This window comes from Pteropus medius, unplaced genomic scaffold (genome assembly GCF_902729225.1).
Source record: "Pteropus medius unplaced genomic scaffold, Ma_sr-lr_union100, whole genome shotgun sequence".
Classification (NCBI taxonomy): domain Eukaryota; kingdom Metazoa; phylum Chordata; class Mammalia; order Chiroptera; family Pteropodidae; genus Pteropus; species Pteropus medius.
Window position 1 is genome coordinate 2,224,894 of NW_024353908.1, and position 27,976 is coordinate 2,252,869.

Genomic DNA, 27,976 nt, shown 5'->3' on the forward strand with positions numbered 1-27,976 from the left:
TCTACCATGGACCAACATTGACCAATTTTTTTAAAAAATTGTTTTAATTCTTACCTAATCTTAGAAAGAGTAAAATTATTGGATACCCTCTTTCTTTCTCATTTTTTAAAGAGAGAGGAACAAAACAATTTTTATTATAAGTGAGCAGTGTTTTATTTTATCTAAGGATCCAGGTTTTCATACCAACATCACCATCTGCTGGATTTTAAGAATATTATTGCTGAGATCTTTGGAAGCCTTGGGTTGTATTTTAACAACTACTGGACTAAAAATGGTCTTTATTGCATATTTTAAAACACTACTAAGTGACTATTTTCAAAGTGGAAGAGAGTACTTACAGTTGCGATCTCTCCGCACCTGTAATACAAACAGAGGGAAAAAATGAAAGAATAGCTTTAACTTCTCTCTGTCTCTCAATTAAATTTCTGGATCCCCACCACTACATTTATAAATATATAGAATAACTCAGTCATTCGAAAAATAGCCATTGACAATTGACTACATGCGAAGAAATATGCCACACACTAAGAATAAACAGTTAAATAAGATATTGTTCTCCCAGTCTTAGTCTATAGGAGACCCAGACCTATAAATAAATAATGGCATTACAATGTAGGAAGTGCCATCATAGAGCTACAGTCAGGCATTGAGGCTAGAGCCAGAAGCCTTATTCCTCTGACAGACTGGGGTAATACCTGGATGTAAATATTGGGAGAAAGAAAATTTCCTGAGGAGAAGATGCCTATCTTAGTCTTGAAACTTGAATTAGAATGAGACGGACAAGACAAGGACAAGTAAATTTTGGAGAGTTTGACAGGTGAAATTTGGGAACAAACCTCACACTATGGTCACCTGTGTCTATTCACACCTTTACTTATTCTTTCATTCATTCAACTGATGATTTTGAATATCATCAGAAGTTAGGCTAGGAAAGAAAATTTAAAACAAATAACTACAAAACATATTATAAGTGTGATAAAAATGTGTACAGTAAGAACCTTCTTTCATTTATTTATCTCTGACTCAGGCAATGCCTAGGCACTAGAGGTAAGATGATATAATCCATGCCTTCAAGGAGCAAGATAAACATTTCTAAATAGTTACATAAATACAATGTGATAATTTCATCTGACTCTATAAAGAAAGGAAAACATGAAATGCCTATAATGTTAGGGGATACACCATGGAATAGTATAGCCATAAAGAATTTGAAAAAATAAGTTCACATTCACTAGTTAGATAAAACAAGATGATAGAAGGTTATAAGCTTGAGATCTGCCGTCAAATGAACAGGGACTGAATCAATTTACATTCTAGTTGTATGACCATGGGAAAATTCATTAATCTCTGAAAGCCTTAGTTTCATATATTGTCAAATGGGAATAATAATAGTGCCTGTCTTATAGGTTAATTGTGAGGTTAAATGAACTAATGAATGTAAAGTGCTTAGCACAGTGCCTGGCTTAGCCGGTCCTTAAAAAATACTGACTATATCTCCTTCTTTTCCTCCTCTTCTTCTTCTAACTTTATTCATCTAGTCAGAACATTGACCAATCAGAAAGGATGCATAAACAAAAGCATAGAAGCATGAATTATCCCAGCATGTTAGTCTGAGAGAATTGCAATTAATCAACATTGATCCAGACAATCCGCATTTTTCAGTCAGTCAACAAATACTTTGTACTATTTTGTATCGAACCCAACCTCAGATATTCTAATGTGTTCTAGGGGCTGTGGCTGAAAAATGTGCAGAATACAGGGAGAACCAAGTAAATGGGTGGCTAGTTTTGTCTGGTTAGGAGTTTGCCAAGAAAGCCTTCGCTGAAAAGCTTACATTTGAGGCCCCTTTATAGAAGAGTTGAGAGCTCAGCCTGTTTTCTGTGCTGAGGATTGGAAGGCATTCCAGGCACCTACTTCAAAGGTATGAAATGTAGGCTGCGTGCATGGATCTTAAAAAACTTTGCATTTATGTGGAGAAAAAACTCTATCTCTTGCCTTAGGACGGGAAGAGCAATATAAGAAGTCAATTCAGATGGTGTAAAGATGACAAACTCTTGAAGCAAGGAAGCCACTTAATAGGATAATAAAGTATAACACCTACCCATAAATAGCCTTTTCCTGTTATAAGAACTAAAGACCTGCATTGGATGGATTTTCATACACCAAAGGTCAAATTGGATCTTTCTAAATAAAATAGCTACATATAGAAATTATAATAAAATTTCTTGATATACTCTTAGTATATCAACTACCTTCATCAACCCTAGAGTCCTTCCAAGTCAGGTTACATAAAATATGCAGGAATGTTGAATCGAACTGTAAATTTTACTTCTAAATATATCCCCTAAGATTCTTCTCACTAAATGTATTTAATTCTATCTAAAAAAAAAAAAAAATGTGTATAAAGGTCTAAATTTACCATCACATGTATCTCTGTGAATACTGTCCTTTTATGAGAATCTTATTCTAGCCAGCAGTCATGTGCCTGGAAAACAATGGGGAAAGTAAATGTAGATTCTGATTTGTTTCACACACGTAAAACAATAACTCTTAATGATAAATTTACATAATTCAGAGATCAAGAGGCTAAGAAAGTTTACATTCTAAGAAAGATTACTCAAGCCTTGCTTTAGAAGAAAGCTTCAAAACAATTGAGAGAAAAACTAAAAAGGCATTAAAATGGAAACATGGGGTGTTTTTTCCCAACAGTTTTCCTTTAAGCATGTGTCTGTGTCTGTCCTTCAGGCTTTGAAGGAGCTTACATATCTCCTTCCATTTCACCAGTAATTCTTGGCCTCTTTTTTCTTTTCTTACCCTCTGCTGAGTTGGAATTTTCTGTCACTTTGTAACTAAGTGTGGAGTTGCCGTTGTCAGGGTTAGGAGCAAGAAAGTGGGAAGGTGGCAGCCTCATAGTGGTGTTGGCTGACTTTACCTCTGGGGAAGAGGAAGGGTTGAATTACCCCTGGCTTTGAAATAATCCCACTCAACTTTATCATTCCAACAACAGTAGTTAAAAGATGTTTGTCCTTGTCCACTCCTTTTTTTACTGTGGTGCAGCAAATATTAGAAACATCTGAGACAAAATTCAGACCAGTAATAAATTATCTAGGTTCTCACTACAAAGATAAATAAGACAATAAATAGGAAATAAATGGCTGAAAAGGTTTTCTCAAGCAGCAGAAATCCAAGAAGGCAGAATGCACAAAAGAACATAAAGAAAAGGAATATAAAGAAAACATGTGAGGCACCATGGAGGGTCCTGTGAAATAGTCTTAAAAAAATACAAAGACAGTCAAAGAAAGAATTAGTGTTGTGAAGAATTCTGAAAAAAAAAAAAAAAAAGAAATCAGAAAGGAAAGAAAAAGTATAAAAATTCAGAGAGAAAATGAACATTAAAAGATACTGAGCTCTCATGTGAGGCCACTGTACCAGAAAGCCCTGTCTTTTTGCCAAGACTTTGAAAGCATAAAAAAGCTCAAAATGTGTTGTCATTAGGCTCAGATTAAAGTTCCAGAAGCCTTTCAGATTCACATGCTTTTAAATATCATGATAAATTATGCATATAACACAGATTGGGATGGCTTGGCCTTCAAGTAATCAATAATTCAAAAACCATGAACATAAACCTACTCCAAATGGGAGTTTCAAAGTTGGATTCTGAAAAGATTTGTACCATTTAAAAAGAAAGGTAAGCCCGGCAAACTATTTTTCTTCCCTCAAAAAGAAAAAGGTAGATGGAGTAAAAGGGGTCAAATATATGGTGACAGAAAGAAATCTAACTATGGACAATGAACACACAATACAATGCATATATATGCCTTACTGGTGAATTGTATGCCTGAAACTTACTGTATTTCATTAACCAATATCACCATAATTTTTTTAAAAAAAAGAAAGAAAGAGTTGTGGTTTTAGCTCATGCTCTTATATTGCACGCTGGGATATTTCAACTAAACATTTTGTGTAAATTGTCAGATGAATTCATAGGTTTTCAAAACTTGGTAATTTTTTAATTACGAATTGTCCATCAAGGCTCTAGAACCATCAGATACATAACATCTCATAGATGATTTCCATTTCTTGGAACAATGCTAATGTGAACGTTGAGCCAGCTTGCTGAAGAAAGGAAAAAAGAGTTTTTTAAGCCTAGCAACATCCAGAATATAATAAGACATTTTTTCCTAATATACTGATGTGTTAACACAAAGAAAACATGGTGATGCTAGTAGTTATTTTACAGTTTCTATTTCTACTCAAAATATTTTCCTTTAGACTTAAACAGAGTTAAGCTTTTGCCAAGTCATGCACAAGGCAATTGTTACATTTATGTGAGATGTATATACTTTAAACCTGACATTTGAAATTGCTTCTAATTGAAGATCTGCAAGTTATACTTTAAATAATAAGCTTTTCCATGCACAAATTCCTGCCTTGGAAAGCTAGCGAAGTGAAGATAACTGCCCCCTCCTCTTCCTAAGTTAATCTCTGCTATCTTCTGGGGTAACAGCATTCAAACTTAACTTTAGGCTCAATTTTCAAAACAGTGGAGTGGTAGTCCTCTTTAATGAATTTCTTCATCAACTCTCTAAATCAAGTCACCTTATTTTAAAACTATAGGCATAGACTAATAGGAGCATTGTGAATTGGCCTTAAAATACATTTGTTAAATATGTGAATGAAACCAGTTTCTCTTCCCTTACTTTCTCACACATAAATCTCTTGGCTTAACTGCTTGAGTGTAGGTATAGTGATTTTCTATGTCTCAATTTTCAACAGTTAAAATTCTATTTAAATAGGACATTTTAGCTGCTGGATATTAGACTGCTGCAATTGTATTACAGAAATTATGTACTAAGAATGTTGTAAATAAAATTGATGTTTGACTTAATTACTGGGTACAGTACATGGATATTTGAATATAACTAATGGAAAACCAAATGCTTTATTTAGAGTGATTTTCAAAGCTTTTATCCTTGCAGAAAATTCACTTTATAGTAGTTGTTGGGCCAGGTTTCAAGTTAGTGACTCTATTCAGGAGGAATATAGAAGAAGGTGCATGAATATAGAATTAAGGATGTAGTTATCCAGGTAAATAAATTAAATGTTTAATATATTCCCTTCCAAATAGTGTTTCTCAATGAATCATCTTAATTCTATCATACTTAACTGAACACTTACTAAGCTGACAAATTTTCATGGCACTATACATTAAAGAGCAAATATATTATGTGAAATATGTCATCATTTTGACTAATAAAGAAAAAAGCACACAGGCCATGACTAGGCAAAGTATATCTTCATAATTATATGAAATTCAATTGACACATACAACTAGAATTCAAAGAAACAATCTAATCTTACACTTAAAGGAACTAGAAAAAGAACAACTAATGTCCAAAGTGAGTATAAGAAAGGAAATAACAAAGATCAGAGTGGAAATAAACAATCTAAAAGAATACAAAAGATTAATGAAATCTAGAGCTGATTCTTTGAAAGAATAAACAAAATTAATAAACCTTTAACCAGACTCATCAAGAAGAAAAAAGGACCCGAATAAATAAAATCAGAAATGAAAGAGAAGTGATAACTGATACCACAGAAATACCAAGGATTATAAGAAAATACTACTAGCAATTGTATCCTAACAAATCGGACAATATAGAAGAATAGATATATTTCTGCAAACATACAATCTCCTAAGACTAAGTTGAGAAGAAACATAAAATCTGAACCAACCAATTACTATTAATGAAGTCGAATCAGTAATCAAAAAATTCCCAACAAGCAAACGTCCTGAACTGAATGGCTTTACAGGTAAATTTTATCAAACATTCAAAGAATTAATACCAAGCCCTCTCAAACTATTCAAAAAAAATTCAAGAGGAGGGAAGGCTCACAAGCTCATTTTACGAGACCAATAAAACCAGACAAACACATTACCAAAAAAAAAAAAAATTATAGGTCAATATCCCTGATGAATATAGATGCAAAAATCCTCAACAAGATAACAAACGGAGTTCAGCAATACATTGAAAAGATCACATACCATGATCAAGTAGGATTTATTCTTGGGATGTTTGATTCAATATCTATAAATCAATTAATGTGATGATATGCCACTTAAACAAAATGAAAGAAAAATCATATGATCATATTAATAGATGCAGAAAAAGCATTTGACAAAATTCAGCATCCATTTATGATAAAAATTTGGCAAAGTAGGAACAGAGGGAATATATTTCAACATAATAAAGGCCACATAAGACAAATACACAACCATTATCATACACCATGGGGAAAAACTAAAAGCATTTTCCTGAAGATCAAGAACAAAACAAGGATGTCCACTTTCACCAGTTTTATTCAATACAGTACTGGAAGTCTTAGCCACAGAAATAGAACAAAAAGAAAGAAAGAAAGAAAAAGCATTCAAACCGGAAAGAAAAGAACTAAAACTGTCATTATTTGCAGATGACATGATACTATACATTCAAAGAACCCTAGAGATTCTACCAAAAAACTATTAGAGCTGATAAATTCAGTAAAAGAATAGATATAAAATTAATATTTAGAAATTGGTTATATTTTTATACACCAATAATGAACTATCAGAAAGAGAAATTAAGGAAACAATCCCATTTACAATTGCATCAAAAAATATCTAGGAATAAATTTAACCAAAGATGTAAAAGACCTGAACTTAGAAAATTATAAGACATTAAAGAAAGAAACTGAAGAAGATACAAATAAACAGAAGCATATATCGGGCTTAGGGATAGGAAGAATTAACATTGTAAAAATGTCTATCCTACCCAAAGTAATCTGTGGTTTTGATGCAATCCTTATCAAAATACCAATGGCGTTTTTCACAGAACTAGAACAAATCATCCTAAAATTTATGTAAAACTGCAGAAGACTCTGAATAGCCAAAGCACTTTTGAGAAAGAACAAAGTTGGAGGTATCACGTACCCTGATATGAAACTATACTACAAGGCTATAGTAATCAAAACAGTATGGTACTGGCATAAAAACAGTCACATCAATCAATGGAACAAAATAGAAAGCTCAGAAATAAACCCACGCCTATATGGTTATTTAATCTATGACAGGAGAGGAAAGAATATACAATGGGGTAAAGACAGTCTCTTCAATAACGGTATTAGGAAAACTGGATAGACTCATGAAAAAAAATGAAATTAGATTACTTTCTCACACCATATTCAAGAATAAACCTAAAATGGCTTGAAGGCTTAAATATAGGACCTGAAACCATAAAAATTCTAGAAGAAAACATAGAAATAAACTCTTTGACATTACACTTAGTAATATTTTTTGGATATATCTCCTCAGGCAAGGGAAACAAAAGAAAAAAATAAACGAAACGTTTTTGTACAGCAAAGGAAAACATCAACAAAACAAAAAGACAACATATAAAATGTGAGAGGATATTTGCCAATGATGCATCCAATAATGGGTTAACATCCAAAATGTATAAGGAACTCACAACTTAACACCAAAAATAAAAAAATAAAAATATCCAATTAAAAAAACGGGCAGTGGATGTGAATAGACATTTCCAAAGAGGACATGCATATGGCCAATAGACATATGAAAAGGTTCTCGAGGTCACTAATCATCAGAGAAATGCAAATTAAAACCACAATGAGACATCACCTCAGATATCAATAATAAATCAACAAACAACAAGCCTTGGTGAGGATGTGGAGAAAGGGGGACCCTCATACATTGTTGGTAGAATTACAAATCAGTGCAGTCACCGTGGAAAACAGATTGGAGGTTCCCCCCACATTTAGAAATAGAACGACCTTATGACCCAGCAATTTCACTTGTAGGTATTTATTCAAAGAAATCCAAAACACTAATTCAAAAAGATATGTGCATCCCTTTGTTTATTGCAATATTATTTATAATAGCCAAGATATGAAAGCAACCTGAGTGTTTATCTATAGATGAATAGATAAAGAAGACCTAATACATATATACAATCAAATATTACTCGGCAATAAAAGGAATGAAATCTTACCTAAAGGGTATTATGCTAAGTGAAATAAGTCAGAAAAAGACAAATGCCATGTGATTTCCCTTATATGTGGAAATAAAGAACAAACAAACAAACTAAATAGAAACAGACTCATAGATATAGAGAAAAAGTGATGGTTTGGGGGCTGGGTGAAAAAGAGGAAGGGATTAAGATGTACAAATTGGTAGTTATGAAATAGTCATGGGGATGTAAAGTATGGCATAGGGTAAATAGTCAATAATATTGTGATAACTATGTATGGTGTCATGTGGGTACTAGACTTATTGGGGAGAACACTTCATAAGTTATATAAATGTCTAACAACTATGCTGTACACCTGAATCTAATATAATATTACATGTTAACTGTAATTGAAAAATCTTAAAAAATAATTTAAAAATAAAGAAAGAAATAATTGTATGTTACTTGAATAAAAATTAAAATGTTTATTTAAAAAAATGACTTACAATAAGGAAGTTTGGTAGGATAAGTTTCTATTCTCAACTGCTGTAGTATGTCATCCTATTCCTCCTTTATTACTCATTCTAGTTTCCTATCACTCTTAATCAACATAATCAATCTAAGTTGTTTGTCCATTGGGACAATCCAGACAGAGGGGCCTGTGCTGCATATTTCCTACATCAGGTGGTGGTGGCTATAACTGCTAATTAAGTTATCGATGAGCATGGAAGTGAGTATATCTCTAGGTTCTAGACATACTCCTCAGACACATTAGGTAGTATATAATCACAGTATTGCCTTATGATATAAGGCAATATTACATGATTATAATAGTACAGTAACTTTTTCTTTACTACTTGTCTACTGACATGCCAATCCTAAAATGACTGGTTTTAGCTTTAGGTTTAGAGGAACTGTAGAAACATCATCTCTTTGAAAAACAAGACCTCTAGTCCAACACAAATTTCTCAATGTGGGTCATGAGGAGTGATGGTAAAGAAGGCACTGCTACTTTGCCTTTTTTTCCCCCAGATTCATGTTTTCCCTGACACAGGAAAAAAGCACCATAAAAAGTCTATGGGTTCTAAGCATTATTCTACTAGGCTGGTAGCCTTTTGGTAATATGGTAGATGGTAGGACTAATATATCTCTTGAACATATGTCATTATTACACTTCATTTGCTATAAAGCAGATCATTTGATCTAAGATGATATGTATGATCCTTGATAATAAATTAGATATATTATGAGACCTTAATTATTAGTGATAGGCAAAACACTGTGGCATGGAAGGCAAGCCTACATAGATATCAATTCCACTGAGGACATTTGCTGACACTTTTAGTATGGAAGGAGTCTAATACTATTAACTTGAAGTCAAGTGGCTGGTTGGTCTCCTCAGAGGAGACTAAATTGAGTGCATAATGTCAGTTTCTGCTGCTGAAAGGTTGGACTCTCAGTAATAACAATAGCTAAATTAGCCTTGGTGAAAGGTAGCACATGCTGTTGAGTTTATAGTTCTATCGCTGCCACTCTATTCATAGGTCCATTTTGCTAGCATTTAAGTAACTGAAGACTGGCACTTACTGGCTAGATCATTTAATTCATGTGGTTATACTGTGTTTGATGCCATTGTAGACACTGATCAGAGACATCAACATGCTACAGTTTTACCCACATGCTTCTTTGAATTGTTCGCTATCTTCCAATATTGCTTCTTCCTGACCTTTGACCACCAGACTAGCTATTCATCACTGCCCACGAGTCCCATGTATCTCCTTAACTCCACTACTTCTCCTTTTGTAGGAAATTGATTGCCAAGTGCTGCTTTAAGCTTTGCCCACTTAGGGGATGTATTCCCCTGTACTGTCTTTAAGGGCCATTCCTGAGAAGGGCTAGAGTGTGTTGGCAGCAGTCTACATTTAGCTTTCATCAACTCAATCAACCCATCTGAGAACCAGGATTGGGTTTCTATTATTCTTCTTCTATCATCTATTCTCAAGGATCCCCTCATAAGGTCATAGCTGTGGATTTAGAAAAAGGTGTTTCAACAAAGACATATGACATGGGGATCTGGTTCCCTGCTTGTGTCACTCACTTATGCCCTCAGACCTTTTTGAGGCTCATTCTGAATGTACCACTTCCATCATACAATGTATTGCTGCTATTGTGGCCTTACCTTATGACTTGGTGACATGAATATATTAATCTTGTGATAGGCATCTTTGTTTGTATAGTTACTTGATGTTCCATGGTCAGGAGCTTCCTATCCTAAAGTCAGAAAACAGTGACATTTTAGAAGCTATTTTTCATCTGTGACTATTGCTCTGCAGCAGATGGCAGAGACTTCTCCAAAATCCAACAAGCGAGTGCTATGACTCTTCTGTTCGAGCTGGAGAAAGCTCCACATAGCATCATTATATACTATGGATACCAGCAGTACCTCTGGTCATTGTGCAAAGGGAGAAGAGGCTGAGTTAAAGATATCCATGGATTCATGGCACTGATAAATGGTTTGGATGATGGTCAAAAGTCTAAGAGAAAGATGCTATGACTCTTGCATGGGGACTTTAAGCGACTCCATATAATAAATCCGTATTTATTATGCTCCATGGCATCTGTCAAGTCATAAGACCCAAGTAACAAGGCAGCCTAAACCTGCTGCAAACTCGCTCTTGCTCTGGACCTCACTCAAAATTAGCAATCTTTATTTGCTCACTCAATACATAGGTTGGAGTACTATAAACAAAATAGTATGTGCTCTCTTCAAAATCTAAAGGGAACTACCAAATATAATGTTTCTTTCTTAATGACAGGAGGTAACTTATTCTTTACCTTGGAGGATATGTCTTAGCATGACCTAGATCACCTGATTCCTAAAAACCTTACTCAAAGGGGCAAGCCTTTGCATCTTTTCTTGGTTTTCTTCCATGTTTTGACACACATCAGATTACTTAGAACTTCTTGGTCACTAATTCTAATTAATATGATGTCATTAATATATTGGACCAGTAATGATATTCTGCGGAATGTACAGATGATCTATATCCTGTCAGATTATTTTGTGATAGAGACCAGGAGAATTAACATAGTTCTGAGGCAAGATTATGAATATGTACTGCTGTTCATTGAATATGAACATGGACTGTTTCTGAAACAGGAGTTTCTTTTGGGGACTGAAAAGATGTGTTTAGAAGATTAATAGGTACATACCCAGTGGCAGAGTCAGTGTTGATTTGTCTGGTAAATAACTGCACCCTACACAGCGGCTACAATTGGGGCTACCATGAGATTAAGATGATAGTCCACTGCCATCTTCCATAAACTACCTGGATCTGTCTTGTTCAGGGCCTATACATGCTCATTAAGCAGAGATCAATATGATCAGAATCATCATCTCTGCATCTATAAAGTCATTAAGGCTGGTGATAATCTCTGTCATTTCACTCAGCATGCATTTAGGATTATTTACAATATACTACCTTGGTTTGGAGTTGGAAACTTTCAGTGTCTTCTAATTGGCCTGTCCTAGAATTACACTTTTTACTTCACAGTTCAGCCAAATAATGCAAGTGGGGTTTTTTTGTTGTTATTTTTTTTCCAGCTGCTAAGTATATCCCTCTCAATTAGGCATTCAGGTAACAATGAAATGACCATAACCTCTATATGAGGTTATAGACCCATATTGGGTGCATTATGAAACAGACGAATTTTTATCATTGGACCTTCCTACTTCCTCATTCTAATAAGGTTGCCTTGGAGGCATTTTGGATCCAATGGTGTCAGGTCAGACACTGTATTCAACAATTCTTTAAAAATCTAGATATTTCCCTTTCCCCAGTGTATAGTTGCTCTAGTAAGAATCCGGAATCGAGGAGCTTTTCTGTGTCCTTACATAGAGAACTAACCTTCCCTTCAAATAATGAGCATTCTGTCAGAGAACTGGCTCACATCTGGAAATTGGGCAATGGGTCATGATATTTTCATTACAGCATTTGGCTCAAACACTGCATTGGTTATCTATTGTTACATAACAAATCACCCACAAACCAATGGCTTAGAACAAAAAAAATATATATATATATATTATTATCTCACAATTACTGTGGGTCGGGAATCTGTGAGCAATTTAGATGGGTAGTTCTGGCTCAGGATGTCTCATGATGTTGCAGAGAAGACATTGGCCAGAGATTCAGAAAACTGAGGGCTCAACTGGGACCAAAGGATCCACTTTCAATCTCACTTACGTGGTCGTTGTCATCCCTCAGTTTCTCACTGGCTGTTCACATCACTTTGCAGTGTATTCCCTTCAGGTATGATCTTTGCATGGTTTTGAGGCAAATGAAAGATATTAACCTCTAACAAGAGAAGTTTCTCTGGCTGCTAGAACCTTCTTTGCCAAGTTACTGGATCCTCATTTTAACTCACCATAGGTGAGAGATTTGGTAACTGTCACAATTACGTAGTAGCTGTGATGTTTTAATATGCCAGAGTTTAACACCATCATTTATCACCAATAAGGGGTTCCTTTTTGCCATGTGGCTGATAAGTATTTAATTCCAAATTCCCATTCTAAGAAACTTTTTCCTTGGAAAGGCAAGATTTATCTAACTAAAATGATTTTTGTCACACTTTCAAGCAAAATTACAAACTAGAAAAGTTCAAGTGGTCAATGTAAAAGAGTTTAGAATTCTTTCAAATGGATCTTAGAACAACCCATTCAGCAGGAGGTTATATAAAAATTGCACTTTAGGAACACATTTGGGTTAAAAGAGCTTATAAAGTAAGATGTTGATGAATGATAAAGAACGAGAAGGCTAGAAAAAATAATGTCATAATATATTTTCTTGGTTCAGACTTAAATATGGTAAATAAAATTATAGGGAGCTCTTTATCCATTTTAACAGTACTACTTCTAGGATCGCCCTTGGAAAAGATCCTCTTCAACTCTCAGTTGCCTTCCAATTTATAATTCCAAATGTATTTCTCTATAATTCTACAGAAAATACAATTCTCTGTAATTCTTATCCTGCCTCCTTCTGCCACTGGTTATTTGATAGATTCTCATGATTTCGAAGCTGATTTTAATACTAATCTTAGTTAAATATTATTACCATTTGCAATTTTGGTGTCACACACATAATTAACTTACAAAACCATTTGTTTCTTGAAAACAATATATATATTTCCTCAGTCTATTCCAGAGTCAAATATAATTTGGTCTTTCTTTAAATACATTGACACTTGAGCTGTTATTTAATCTTAGTTTACCTGCTCTCCCCTCTACTAAGCTAAGAAGAAATGTCTCCAAATTACATATAATTGGAATGTCATCCTTTAAGTTTATCTTTTACTGCAATGTACTTACTGAAATACTTTCTTCTTCCTCCTTCCTCCATAAATAACTATTTGTGTTTCTTCATCAAAAAGTTTAAAGAAAATTTATCAATCTGGTAGCATTTCCTGCTTACACAGGAAATATTAGAACAAGAGCAAAGAAGCATAGCTTTCAAGAGCTATAGATACAAGTAGGTCACCATGTTCACTCAAAATGATGTTTAGTATCATTTGGAACATAAGAGAGAACAATTTCTTAACTTTGAATTTGAGTTGACATTCATAGCTGTGAGAATAATCTAATATCTGAAACCTATCCCAGAACATTTCGTGAACATGAAAGCAAAAATCTACATTATAAAATATCACCACAGCTTGACAGACAAATTCTCACATCATGGAGCTCCTGAGTTGCTAGTGTACACTAGGTCAACCAGATGGTTTACACATAGCACTACCATTAATCATTTCTGCATTTCTGTCCAATAAATACTAACAGGTGTCATGGAAATAATAGTTTGGTATCCAATAGGAAAAAAAGCATCATCTAAATACAGAAAATAAATGTTGTTCTTTGAATATACTCAGTGGTTCATCATTTTAAAATAATATTATACCCAACACAACATCAAAAAATTAGAAAATTTCTATGTCATTTTGACAAAGTATTGATTTGGATCTTTCTTTCTAAGATTTTAATAGATTTCTTTTGTTATAAAAAATATATTCCCATTGTAGATAATTTAGAAGCTACAGAAAAGCTGTAAAACTAATCATCTAGAGACAACTATTATTATGTTAATTTTTATTGATAGTCCTTCCTGTTTATCATTATTTTGGGAAGTTATAGAAGATTTATTACATAGTCATGACTGTATTGTTTAAATCTTTTAATGCCATTTTTATCACTTAGATTTTTTTCATGTTACTATATAGTTTTTCATAAATTTCATCTATATGGCTTTATATTTCATCACAAATGAACTATGCAATAGTTTGCTTAAGCATTTTTCTGGTTTAAATTCTTAATTTATTTCTACTGCCTTCTTTATGACTAAACGTTTTATTTTAATATCTTTAGTTTTTCCTTTGGGTAAATTTTTAGACGTATAAAAATAAATATTCTTAAGGCTTTTATTTTCTGTTACCAAGTTGATTTTGATTAAGTTTGTGCCAGTTTAGGTAATTACTAGCAATAAATAAGAGTGGCACTTTTGATTTTCTCTTCTCCAAAATTGTTTTTAATAATTGCTAATTTGTCATTGAGATATAGTTAGATGTTGTTATTTTGTGTGTGTGTTTTACAATAGGTGATAGCTTCATTAGAAAATCATCCTTAAAAGCTTTTAGGTTTATATTTACTATTTGCTAGTTTGGTAATGAAATATAATTAGATGTCAGTGTTGTTCCTCACTTGGCTTGAGAAACTACTTCATCTTAAAGTAAAGCATTGTTTAAAAGCTTAATCATTTAATAGCAGACTTCTTCTATAACACAGTTTCAATGCCCTTTCTAGATTTGTTCAAAAGTTCACTGACTTCCCTCAGACATCCCAAATGGTCCAGATCCTTAAATTCCTTTTGCATTTCAGCTGTTCAAATAAACTCATTAAAAACTTTAAAACAGTTTTAAAAAGAACACTCATAGTCTGTATTTCCAACTGCAAAGGCCAACAGAAATTATATCAGAAACAGCTCTTCTTTTTAAGCAGCATTGAAACTGAAACATCATTATTTATATGCTTATTTATAACATTTTTTTACTCATTTGGGTTATACCTACCTATTATTAAAAAAAATTTTTTTCAACACATAATTGAAAGTAATGTAAAGTTTCTCTTGTCCCTAACTGGCACCCTGTAGGGATGATAACTATTTTAGACTGTGGCAAGACAGCACAGTATGCAGTTAGCACAATAACTCACATCTCAAAAGTACTCTTTGAAATAAAATCCGTTTGTCTCCATGTAGTGCACATCTACCTATCTTTATTTGTTTAGTTGCCAAAATAAAATACTACTCAAATGATAGCATACTTCCAAATGAGACAGAAATGGTCAACTCTTCCTTTTGTAATTGAAACTTGCCATCTTTAAGTGCTTAAATTTAATTATGGAAGGAAGAAATTTCCTCTGCTTATATACAGAATAATATTTTATTGTAATAATTAGTCATCTTGAACTGAAATGAATTTATATGTGTAATGTGGATGGCCAGCATGCATTTTAATCCTATTTCCTGTGTAAACAGCAATTCAGAGTCTATGACAAGTAGGCAATATTTCTGTAGTGTTACCAAGTAGAGAGCATGTTGTTCACATAATGTCTTCTGTCACTTGCCTTTCTTTCAAGGATTACAGCTCTTTCTTGCCTCATTAAAACTCAGGGAACATGCTGATGTAATTTTCAGTCACTCACTGGAGCTTTTCATTTTTAATTGAGAGAGAGAGAGAAGAGGAGAGGAGAGGAAATAAGAAGAGATTGATTAAGGAATTAGCTCATACCATAGTGCAGGTAACAAGATCCCTCAGTCTGCTGTCTGTAAGCTAAAGAACCAGGAAAGCCAATACTATAATTCAGTCCAAGGTCAAAGACCTGAGAAGGAGAGGAGGGGCATGCTGGGATAAGTCCCAGAATTCAAAGGCACCAGAACCAGGAGCCAGTATCTGAGAGCAGCATATGGATGTCCCAACTCAAGAAGAGAGAAAGAGAATTTGTCCTTCCTTCACTATTTTGTTCTATTAGGACCCTCAACAGAGTAGATGATGCCCATCCACGTTGGTGAGGGCTGATCTTCTTTATTTACTCTACTGATTAAAATGCTAATGTCTTCAAGAAGCCCCTTCGCAAATAATATTTACCAGCTATCTGGGCATCCCTTGTCCAGTCAGGTTGACAACATAAAATTAACCATCACAGGGGCCAAGATTTTGCATTTCTATGTTCCCAAGTGATGTGGATGCTGTAGGTCCAGGAATGAACTTAGAGAACGACTGATCTAGAGTATGTAACTGGAATGGCTAGATTACAGGGAAACCATAATTTAAAATTTATTATATAATGCCATGTTGTTTTCCAAAACATTTATGCTAATACAGGCACATCTTATTTTATCGCTCTTCGCTTTATTGTGTCTCACGGATGTTGCGTTTTTTTTACAAATTGAAGGGAAGACTTTCCACCAACAAAAAGATTATGACTTCCCTTATTGCAATAGTTGATTTAGTGCAGTGGTTTGGGACCAAACCTGCAGTATCTCCAATATAATATATATCAATATAGATTTGATTTCTCCATATCTTTGCCAATACCTGTTAGTGTCAATTTTTTTAATTTCTGCCAAACAGATAGGTATAATATTATCTCTTTGTAGTTTTAATTTTAATTTCCTTGATTATACAATAGAGTTGAATATGTTTTCAATGTCTACTAGCCATACATTCTTCCTCGTAGTTTCTTTGCTCCATTTTCCATTGGTCTTTCTTTTTCTTATCAATTTGTAGAAGTTCTCCTATGGTCTCTCCAAGAAGACTCTTACATGACTATTTTTAATACCTGTTAATTTTGTCTTATGATTTAGGAGAAAATTGTTTCTATCTTTTATCTTTTTTGTCTCAGGCTGAACATATGGCTTCTTTGTTGCTGCTTAATATAAGCTTGATGATAATAATAGAATTGTTTATTAAAAATTTGCCCCTATTAACCATTCTATTGTCTGTTGATGGCTCATTCACTCCATCATTACTGCCAAGTCAAAGCCACAGCATTGTCGTCTGTAGCTCTATGGTAGCCTTCCCTTCACTCCTACATACCTCTGCCTTCCCCTGCTTCTACTGCAACCTCCTTACAAGCTATCCCACTCAACAGCAAGACCAATCTTTGGAAAGTACAAATCAAATCATCTTCTCTGTGTAAATTCTTCCAATGTTTTTCCATTATAACACATAGAATAAAATATCAACTCCTTAGCATGGCAACAAGACCTGGAAATCCTACTCAATTCTCATCTCTGCCACTCTCAAATCATCAAAGTGTGACCACTCTTGCCATGTTGCTGTTTCTCAAACACTCCAAATGTGTTCCTCTTCCAGCAATGCCCTTCTGCCAGACATTTCCCAGAAAGACCACCTAGACTATCCCATCTAACTCCCTCTTATACTTTTCAAACTCATATATTCTTTGTCCCCAATCCAGCTTTATTTGTCTTCATGGAATTTATCAGTACCTGACATTATTTTTGACATTATAATTTTAAACCATCTATCTTTGTCTCCTACTAAAATGTAATCACCATAGGCAACAAGGTAGATTTTGATCATCTCAATATCTTAGTGTCAGGAAAGTTCCTAATAACAATTATGCTCTCTACAAATATTTATTAAATGAATAGATGCATTATTCTTACATAATCTTCACAAATCTTTTACCTACATAATCCTTGAAGGCAGAGACTAGATATTATTCATCTTCACACCCTCAGATTCTACAGCACATTGTAACCACTTGATAAAAGAGTATAAAATAAATTATTAATGCAATAAGTAAGATTATCCTCATTTTATAGATGAGGAAACTGAAAATCAGAATACTTACTTATAGAGCCAGTAATGTATCAGTCTGCAAAGCGATTCCACTGTACATTATTCTCTCATATCTTGATATCATAGCACACTAATGGAACATTGCAATCAAGATGAGTAGATGGATTAGAGTGATTCGCACCAATGATATAGCCTGCAAAACCTCTGATACCAAAGAGCCTGAAGATGAATTAGAATCCACTATTCTTTCGATTTATAAAGTAAAGTCTTTCCCCCATCTTCTACCACTTGGAAACTCTTTAGGGAGAGGATAGTTCCGCATTTGCTCAAAAATCCATGTGTTTGTAGTATTTAGAGACAAGAGTATATTTAATATTATTTAAATTGTATTAAGACACATACGTTGTTTGTAATGGTGATTTTAGTGCAGATGTTTAATCCTCTTCTCTTTCTAATTCCCACTGAAATGACAAATACAAAAATATCTGGAAAAAGTCTACCTGCATCTTGAAAACAAGCAAAATTAAGCCATATGCATGCCAGGAATTTCAGAAATTAAAAAATATAGGTATTTTTTAGGCGAGTTCATATTAAGGTTAATTCATCTATAGTTAATAATATTTGAATGAATAGGTTATTTAAGATAAATATGAAAAGGATCAAGATCAAGGAGAAGCAATAATCAAAGCAAAAATTCCTAAACTGAAAACAGAATTGAAGCCTTAGATCAAAAATGTTTTTTTAAATGACAGTCTAAAGTTTTCATGTTGTTCGTTTTTAATTTCAACAGTAAATTTAAAAATAAACCTACACACTTTCAAGCAGAAAAAGTAGCCTTTAAAAGAAAAAAATTGATCTGCCTTTGGAATTCCATTTTTTATGTAAAAGACAAAACGGTAGGAAAGAATAGAACAATGTTTTAAGAATGTGCCACTTACCTAAGTAATCATTTGTAAGTAAGAAAAGAAAAAATAAGAACTGTAGTAAAGTGAGAATGCCAAAGAAGTGTTATGGAAAAGGACGGTGAGTGATAAAATTAACATAAATTTACATAAGGTTTAAGATTGTGCTTAGGATAGTTATAAAACAAAATTTCCAAAAAAAAAAAAATCTATATGAAAGACTTATAAAATAACAAATCTAAATTGAGAGATTATCAGAAAAAAAATCTTGGAGATGATGAAAGAGGTGATGAAAACTGTCAAATTCAGATACTGTGCAATCATCGATCAATTTGCCCTCAGTTCCATTGCTTGCCCTTACCCTGGCTGATTTATATTTCAGGGAAGGAGTCCTACAGATTGCATTTTTGGCTGGGGTTAGCATAATAAAGATATTAAAAGGAGATTGCAGGAAGAGATGAAAGGAAAATTTAGGAAGTTTAGCCCTTACCTCTCTTCCTTGAGAGGTATCTCTGACAGCATTTGCATCCTCGTCAGGGTTCCAACTCCCTCCAGACAGATCAATCATGGTACCAACTTTGGCCAAATAATCTGGACAAAGATAAGAATATATTATCTTTAGACAAAAAAGAAGACAAGTTATGCCATCTTCTAAAATAGAATTACCTAAATGAAATGTTATGATTCAAAATAAAATATTATATCTATAAGTTATTCCTATAGATGTAAGAAAATCAATATGATAGGGCACAGAAAAAACAATATTACTGTAGATTTGTTGCTATTATTTTATAAAAGCTCTAATTTCCCATTCTAAAAGTATCTTTTCTTAGTTATTTATCTTTTAAAAAAGATTTATCATATTTCAGGTTATTTTTATACTGAACATAGTATTTATTAACATGTATTTGTTCACTTTGGTTTCTGATTTTTAATGCTATGAAAAATAATATTAATAATGCAATAAGCATTCTTGTGTGTATTTGTGTGTTTATACAAATCAGTGCAGGCGATTTTACTTTATTGAATGTATTTCCAAGTGTAGAATTGTTGTGTCAAAGATATGTATATTTTTAAAGCTCAACAGAAATTGCCAGATTATTTTTCCAAAAGGGCTGAAATTTTTTTACCTGTCAATCAGCAATGAATGAGAATATTCTTCTGTTTGCATTCCTACCACAAGTAGATTTCACTGTACTTTTTTTAATCTTTGCCAGTTTTACGGGTATAAAGAGATATCTAGCTTTTACTTCAATTTGGATCTCCATGGTTACTAAAGAAATATGGCGTCTTTTTACATTGGTTATTTGGATATGCAGTTCTGTGAATTGTCTTTCATACCCATTTTTCCATTGGGCTGTTTGACTTTTTCATTGTAGTTCACAAGAGATCCTTGTATACTATAGATTAGCGATTCCCAACACTTTTCACTTCATGACATTCAGAAAATTTTATTTTTACATAGTCATGGGGTAAATAGCCTATGAGGCTGCCAGCGATGGGCTTAACAAGCTTTGAGAATCTAGCTGATAGGAAGTCCAAGAGGATTGACATCTTGCCAGAGATGTAACCTCTATCTAATTCAATCAGAACCAGATATAATATCAACCAATAGGAGTTGATATTATAAAAAATTTCCAAATTTATTAAATACTGACTTTGAGCTTTACCCATATACTTTTTATACTGTCTAAAACTTTTATTTTTTTATGTTGCTTCTAGATTTTATGTCTTTTAAGATATTCTCCTCCACTCCTAAATTTTACTGTAGTTTTAAAAGATTTTCATCCAAGGTTATTCTTATTGCATATGAACAATTTAGATAATACAAAAGTAAAAAACAAAAACAAGATACTTCAAACTTCTGAATAATTAAAGATATTTGTGCTAGTTGGAAACAAACTAATATGAAAACGTTTTCTCTGAAATACTTTGAAGTAAGTAATATCTATATTTTTCAAGGAAAATTCTTTCCTTGGGAATGAAGAAGTCTGTTCTAGATGTAGCTCAATCCTTGCCATAGCAAACCTCTCAGCTTCTCTGGATCTCAACATTGGCCTTGTTAAAAAGGTATATTGGGTTAAACAACATTAGGGACATTTTTTTCTGTACTAACACTCTACAGTTCTACCATTTTACTCAGTTACATTTAATCAGTCAAAAGAAATAATAAAAATAAAAAACTATTTTTCAGGATACTGACGGCATTTCCTTTGGAAAAGTCTGATGAAGAAAATTCCCAGTGTTAGAAAATTAAATTTTTTCCTCTTTCTTTATGAGAAAATAATATAATGATGAAAGGCTCCTTAGGACTACTTCAGTTCACTGATGAAGTAACCAAGATTATGGTCTTACCCATGGGATTTCATAATTTACAAAAAGTACTATCTCTGGTATATGTGTTTTTAAAAACGGAATTCAGAAGAAACAGATTATGGAAAGCTAGATGGCTTTTAGGGGCGTTTTGTTAATTCTTTTCAGATTATGCAATAGAATTTCATGAGTCAAGATCAGCATTCAAACTAAAATGAGGCATCAAAGACACAAGTGTAATTGAAGGTTATATATGTTCTTAAGGGTTACTGGAAATTGGACTGATTATTTAAAAAAACTAAAATGCTTCTGTAACACTGACCAAAATTCAGCTTCACTTAATTCTAATAATGTTTCATGAATCTTCCACCAACTTAAAAGTTTTAAATTCTGCTAAGTGCCAGAATTTTTTATTTTTTATTATATGACCTAGGAAAAAGATAAATGGGACCTTATTTCTGCAATACCTTTCTGCTATATGCCCAACTATATTAGCATCTGAAAAACGTCTTCTCCCCTTTCCTGTTCAAGACATATTTTAAATGCCTCTGAAGAATGAAACTTGTTTAAACAAAGTGACATAGATCACCCTAAGAGGAAAATTCAAAATATTTTCAAAAGTTTCAAAGTACTCTTCAAAGTCTAACTTAGTCTTAATGTTTTCCCCTCCAAGAATTCTTTTCAGATCAACCAAGTCACCGTGTTGTCTGTATCTTCTGAATTCATAAAACTGGTTGTTCACAATTGCTCATTTAGAAATTAATCACAGATTCTCTTGTTTTCCTGTCTACTGTCATCACAGATGCTCTCATTTTCATGTTTTGCTTTCAGGCTTAGCTTTCTATTTAATCTTCCAAACTTTTGTATAGTTTCTTCAAGTAGTCTGTAAGGTAGTTGAGGACAGAACTTTTGCTCCAAGTATCAAACCCAGCTCCAATCAGTTAGTAATTTCAGATCAATGGGGATGATAAGGTGAACTTGGCTTAACGGACACTGGAAGCTGGAATTTGGAAGACATCAAACTTCCCCTTATAACTGTTATCTCCTTTTTAAGAGACTTTAATTTTTTCTAGTTGTAAATAGCTGGGAGAGCAATTGTAATATAGACATCAAAAATATCTACTGATAGTTGACAGACTTACATTTTCTTTTTTAGCCTTCATCAGGAACAAAATAGATCTTACCTTCAAGCTCCAATCAGAAAAATCCTTGGGTGGAAGAAAGATTGGTCCATCTTGGATCACATTCTCTGCAGATGGAGCACTATGAACCAGACCATTTGATGGCTCAGCTGCAATGCTCAACCTATAGTTAGAGGAGAAGAGCTGATCCCTTCGATTTCTATGACATGATTGTAAAAGAATATTTCCAGGAGAATGTTATTGCTCTGGGCAGATAAAGCAAGAAATGGTTGGTAATATTTGATAACTACCACTAATGCTTTTTATACATAAGATGCTCAAAAATTGCTTATTGTTATTTTATTATCACACTATTAGATTTTTAACAATTTTGAGATATAATTCTTATATATAATAACATTTACATGTGAAAGAGGAAATATTTTATTAATATCTTTTAGTTTTCAATTATAGTTGGCATACAAAATTATATTAGTTTCAGGTGTATGATATAGTGATTAGATATTTATTTAACTTACAAAATGATCACCCTGATAAATCTAGTACTTATCTGACTCTGTACATAGTTATTATAATATTATTGACTGTATCCCTTATGCTATACTTTACATCCTCATGTCTATTTTATAACTACTAATTTGTACTTCTTAATCCCTTTCCCTTTTTCATCTAGCCCTAATCCCTCTCCCACCTGGCAACCCTCAAAATATCCTCTGTATCTGTGAATTTGTTTCTGTTTTGTTTGCTTATTTTGTTCCTTAGATTCCACATGTAAGTCAAATCTTATGGTAGTTGTCTTACTCCACTCAGCACAATAACCTCTAGGTTGAGATACATTGTTGCAGATGGCAAGATTTCATTCTTTTATTTATTTGTTTATTTATTTATTCACTTTTTAGGCTGAGTAATATTCCATTGTATATGTATATCACTTTTTCTTTACCGGCTCATCCATTGATGGACACTCAGGGTGACTCCATATCTTGGCTGTTGTAAATAAAGCTGTAATGGACGTATGTATGCACATGTCTCTTCAAATAACTATTTTGGGTTTCTTTGGATAAATACCCAGAAGCGGGATTCCTGAGTTCTTCTTTGTCTCTTGTTATAGCTTTTGTTTTAAAGTCTATTTTGTCTGGTATAAATATTGCTACCTCTCTATATTCTGTTTGTGTCTTTTGATCTGAATTGAGTTTCCTCTAGGCAATATATGTAAGAGCATTGTTCTCTTATCCATTCAGGCATCCTAGGTCTTTTGATTAGAGGATTTAATCTATTTACATTTAAAGTAATTGTCGATAGATATGTAGTTATTGCCATTTTATTATTCATATTTTTTATTATATTGTTTTCTTCTTAAAGAAATCCCTCCAATATTTCCTGTAATACTGGCTTGATGTTGAAGAACTCCTTTTGCTTTTTTTTTTCTGGAAAGCTCTTTATCTGTCCCTTGATTCTAAAGGATAACTTTGCTGGGGAGAGTAATCTTGGTTGTAGGTCTTTGCTTTTCATCACTTTGAATATTTTCTGACAATAACTCTGGCCTGCAAAGTTTTTCTTGAGATATCAACTGACAGTCTTATGGGAGCTTCCTTGTGGGTAACTAACTGCTTTTCTCTTTCTGCTTTTCAGGTTCTCTCTTTGCATTTAACCTTAGGCATTTTAATTATTATGTATCTTGATGTGGGCTTCTTTGGGTTCATCTTATTAGGGACTCTCTAAGCTTCCTGAGCTTGTATATCTATTTCCTTTGCCATGATAGGGAAGTTTTCAGTAATTATTTCTTGACATTGATTTTCAGTTCTTTGCTCTCTCTCTTCTTTTTCTGGTATCATATAATGTGAATGTTGTTACACTTGATGTTGCTCCCAGAGGCCCCTATCCTCATATTTTGGGATTCTATTTTGTTGCTGTTATGATTGGGTATTTTCTGCTACCTTATTTTCTAAATTGCAGATTCAGTCCTTTGCTTTACCCAATCTACTGTTGATTCCTTCTAATGTTTTCTTCACTTTGGTTATTATATTTTTTACTTCTGACTCGTTCTTTTTATGGTTTTTATCTCCATTTGTTTCCTATTACTTTATTAAAGTTTTCACTGAGTTCATCTACATTATCCCTAAGTTCATTGAACATCTTTATATTCAGTGTTTTGAATTCTACCTCTGGTAGCTTGCTTGTTGTTGTTTTGGGATTTTTTTGTTTTGTTTTGTATGGTTTTGGTTTTGGTTTTGGTTTTGGTTTTGTTTTGTTTTTACTGAAACTTATTCTGTTCATTTACTTTGGAAATGTTTCTTTGTCTCTGTATTTTGGCTGCCTCCCTATAATTGTTTCTATGTACTGCATAGGGCTGTTGTGTTCTCCCTGGCTTAGTAGAGTGGCTTTATGTAGTAGGTGTCCTTTGGAGCTTAGTAGCACACTCTTCCTTAATTACTTGAGCCAGGTGTTCAAAGTGCCTCCCTTGTGCGTGTCCTCCTGTTATAGTTAAGTATTGGTTTCCATTTGGACATTGATGGGAGGGATAGACCCTTGGGCTGTGTGGTAAGGATTGTCTGGTGAGTGGCCAATCCTACGGAATAAGGTTCATTTTTGCAGGGCTCTTGGCCTGCTCAGTCTGCCCTTCAAATGTATCTCAGGGTAGTGTTCCTGTTCCAGTCAATGAGGGCCATCAGGAGTCCTGGAGCAAAGCTTCCTGGGAGGGGCCCAGCTGCAGGCCAAGTTCAGCTGCAGGCCAAGTTCAGCTACAGACTGTGAACTTCCGGGGCCACATGGCAAGAATCGCCACGCAATTCACAGATGGCTCCCACCCATGCTGGGCTTTGAAAAATTTTAGGAAAGTCTTCACAATGAGCCAAGACAGGCCATTTTTATGGAAAACATTACTGGAAGCAATTTGGGCGGGCCCCCAAATTGGAAGGCAGGGTCTCAGGGAATCACCAGGGCAGAGCGACCAATGTTAGCCAGGTTATTGGAGCTCAGATATGCTCGTCACCTGCATCTACATGCCAGAATTGGGGGAAAGCTCAACAAAGGAACAATGGACTCAAGCCCTTGTACTAAAACCAGACAAATCGGTTCCTTCCCATATGTCTCTGGCACTCCTCAAGAAGCAGCCCCAGAGCTGAATCTCAGAGAGAGTGAGTCCATCACAGAGTAAGTTCGTGTGTGGACTCTAAGAGGAATGTTAACAACCCTCACAGCCCTTCATCTCACTCCATCACAACTTCCACTGATTTTCATGGCCAGAGGTTGTGGAGACTTCTTTTCCTGGAACTAGAACCTTAGGCTGAAGAGCCCAGTGTGGAACCAGGACCCCTCACTCTTCTGGAGGGACCTCTGCAGCCAAGATAACCTTCTTGATTCTCAACCACCACATGCAGTTGTGGGACTGTTCGGTTTTGCATTTCCACTCCTCCTACCAGTCTCAAAGTAGCCTCTTTTGTATATCCCTCATTATAAGACTTTTGTTCATCCAGACCTCAGGTAAATCCCAATGATGGCTGTTCTGTAGTTTCTTTATAATTTGATGTGCTTGTGAGAAGAGGCAAGGACAGGGTCTACCTATTATGCCATCTTGACCAGAAGTCTCTGTAAGATGTAATATTTTTTTTTTTTGGTAGTTCACAGAGTTGTGCATAATCTAATGTGGCTCTAATAATCCAATTTTAGAATATTTTCATCACCTGAAAAACACAGTAATAGATTTTGAGAAAAAAAATATATGTCACCTATTCTATGTTTGACTTTGAGGAAGTGATATTATGGTAGGTAGGTAGAAAAATGTCCTTCCTCAAATGTCCTCCCTTCCAATTGACTTCTTATAGTTTTCTTGGGTTTAAAAATCAAATGAGGAAGTGGGAGAAAATTACATGTCAAATATGCAGTGAAAGGGTGAGGCCTAGGAGGTTTTCTATGAATGATATATACAAATCTTATACAGACTCTAAGATCTCTACTCAGATAAAGTATAAAGTACTAAAGAACTAAATTCCGAATGGCTCAAGTATTAGGTGCAGATGGCCATCTGTTTTTTGTGTAAATTTTTTCACTCACAAGACTTCAAAAAATATTCTATTAATATTTTAATTAATTAATTTTAATTAATATTATATGATTAATCAGAAACAGTGCTCTGCAAAGACTTTTAAAATTTAAGTTAATCAGAATGAATGAGTAGCCCACCCTGTCTATAGGAAGAATCTTATAACTATATAAAATGTTCTCTCTAAATGGAACATTCAGGAAGGAAAACTCTGGCTTGACACTCAGAAGACATACAGCCATCATGATTTTGCCAGGAAGTAAAGACACAAAGCATCTTTACTTTAAAGATTATTTCGAGTTTATACAATGATGGTAATAATATCTGAATACCCCATTCAACATGCTCCTATCAGATAAATGACCCAACATGTTTGCCATGTTAGCTGGAAAAGTCTGTGCACCTGTTTTTTCTATATAACCAATAAGACCACATTTCTTTAAAATGTCTAAGAATAGAATGAATAACCACTCTAATTCCAGAAGAAGATTTGGGCAGATGGTTTGACTCAACATGGTTCACATTTCATTTATAAAAAGTAGTTATAACAGATTTTTGTATATCTAAAATAGGAGAAGATTTTGTTTTGTTTTGCGGACTCTGAGAAATAAAAATGATTCATTTTACATATGCAATTTTAACTAAACTGTATCACATCAAATAGACTGAGATATTTTAAATTAAAAAAATTAAATATATTGGGGATTTTTGCCTCTTCCTGTTCATCCTCTCCTTTCCTTAAACATGACATATCCCATCCAAGCCATACATGTTGATATCATGTACATATTCCCTTTTTGTTTTTACTTTCGTAATGCTCATAGAAACATATATATGTATATACAAATTTGCATATATTTGAATACATAAAAAATTTTCACACAGATATAAAGTATGTATCTTCATTTTTCTACAAATTTTTGTTACTTGCTTTGTTTTGGGAATTGACTTTATTTTACAGATTTTGTCAATATTAACAATGCTGAAATATCTTTGAACATATAGATTCTTATGTTTGTTTCTTCTATTTCTGGAAGATTAGATTACCAGGATTAAGACCATTTGGTAAAAGATTTATGTGTATTTTTCATTTTTATATACATTGACAAGTTGCTCTCCCCCAAAAACTTGAAAATATGTACATTTTGACACTTTCCAGCATTATTATGAGCAATGGGTATTATAGCCTCAAAGTGTTTTCCAGTCTAATGAGCTTTCAAGACTATTTTATTATTAATTTAATTTGTATTTCCTTAACTAGTAGTGAAGTTAAGTTTGGAGGTCATTTAGATTTGCTCTTCTCTGAACTGCCTCTTTATATTCTTTGACAATTTTCTTATTGGTTTATACCTTTTTTAGAAAACTCTTAAAATCATGTTGTATAAATTTCAATCTTTTGACTTTCATCTGTTTTGCAAACTTTTTTTCCCTGTGTGAATCCATCTGGAATGTATTTTTGGTGATAGTATGTGATGAGCACGATTTACATATTTTTTTCACATAGAAGCCACTTTTGCCACATTACCTGTGTCTGTGCCCCACTCAGTAGAAAGTCTATCATTGTCATATTTGAATTTTTATTAAAGCCAAGATCAATTTCTGGATTCTCTATTTCATTATATTGATCTACTTGCTTATTCCGATGGACTACCATTGGTTTAATTAGAGTGGCTTAGTAATATACTGAATTTGTAAAAA

At 33.7% G+C, this 27,976-nt stretch overlaps 1 long non-coding RNA gene across 1 annotated transcript; it reads right to left on the reverse strand.

The window, feature by feature from the left end:
- Window positions 1-342: 342 nt before the first annotated feature.
- LOC120593800 (uncharacterized) lies at window positions 343-10,253 on the reverse strand. The gene is made up of 3 exons (XR_005650448.1): window positions 10,183-10,253; window positions 2,420-2,485; window positions 343-357 (listed from the first exon to the last, which is right to left on the reverse strand). It is a non-coding gene; the product is annotated as an uncharacterized LOC120593800 (long non-coding RNA).
- Between the last annotated feature and the right edge of the window lie 17,723 nt (window positions 10,254-27,976).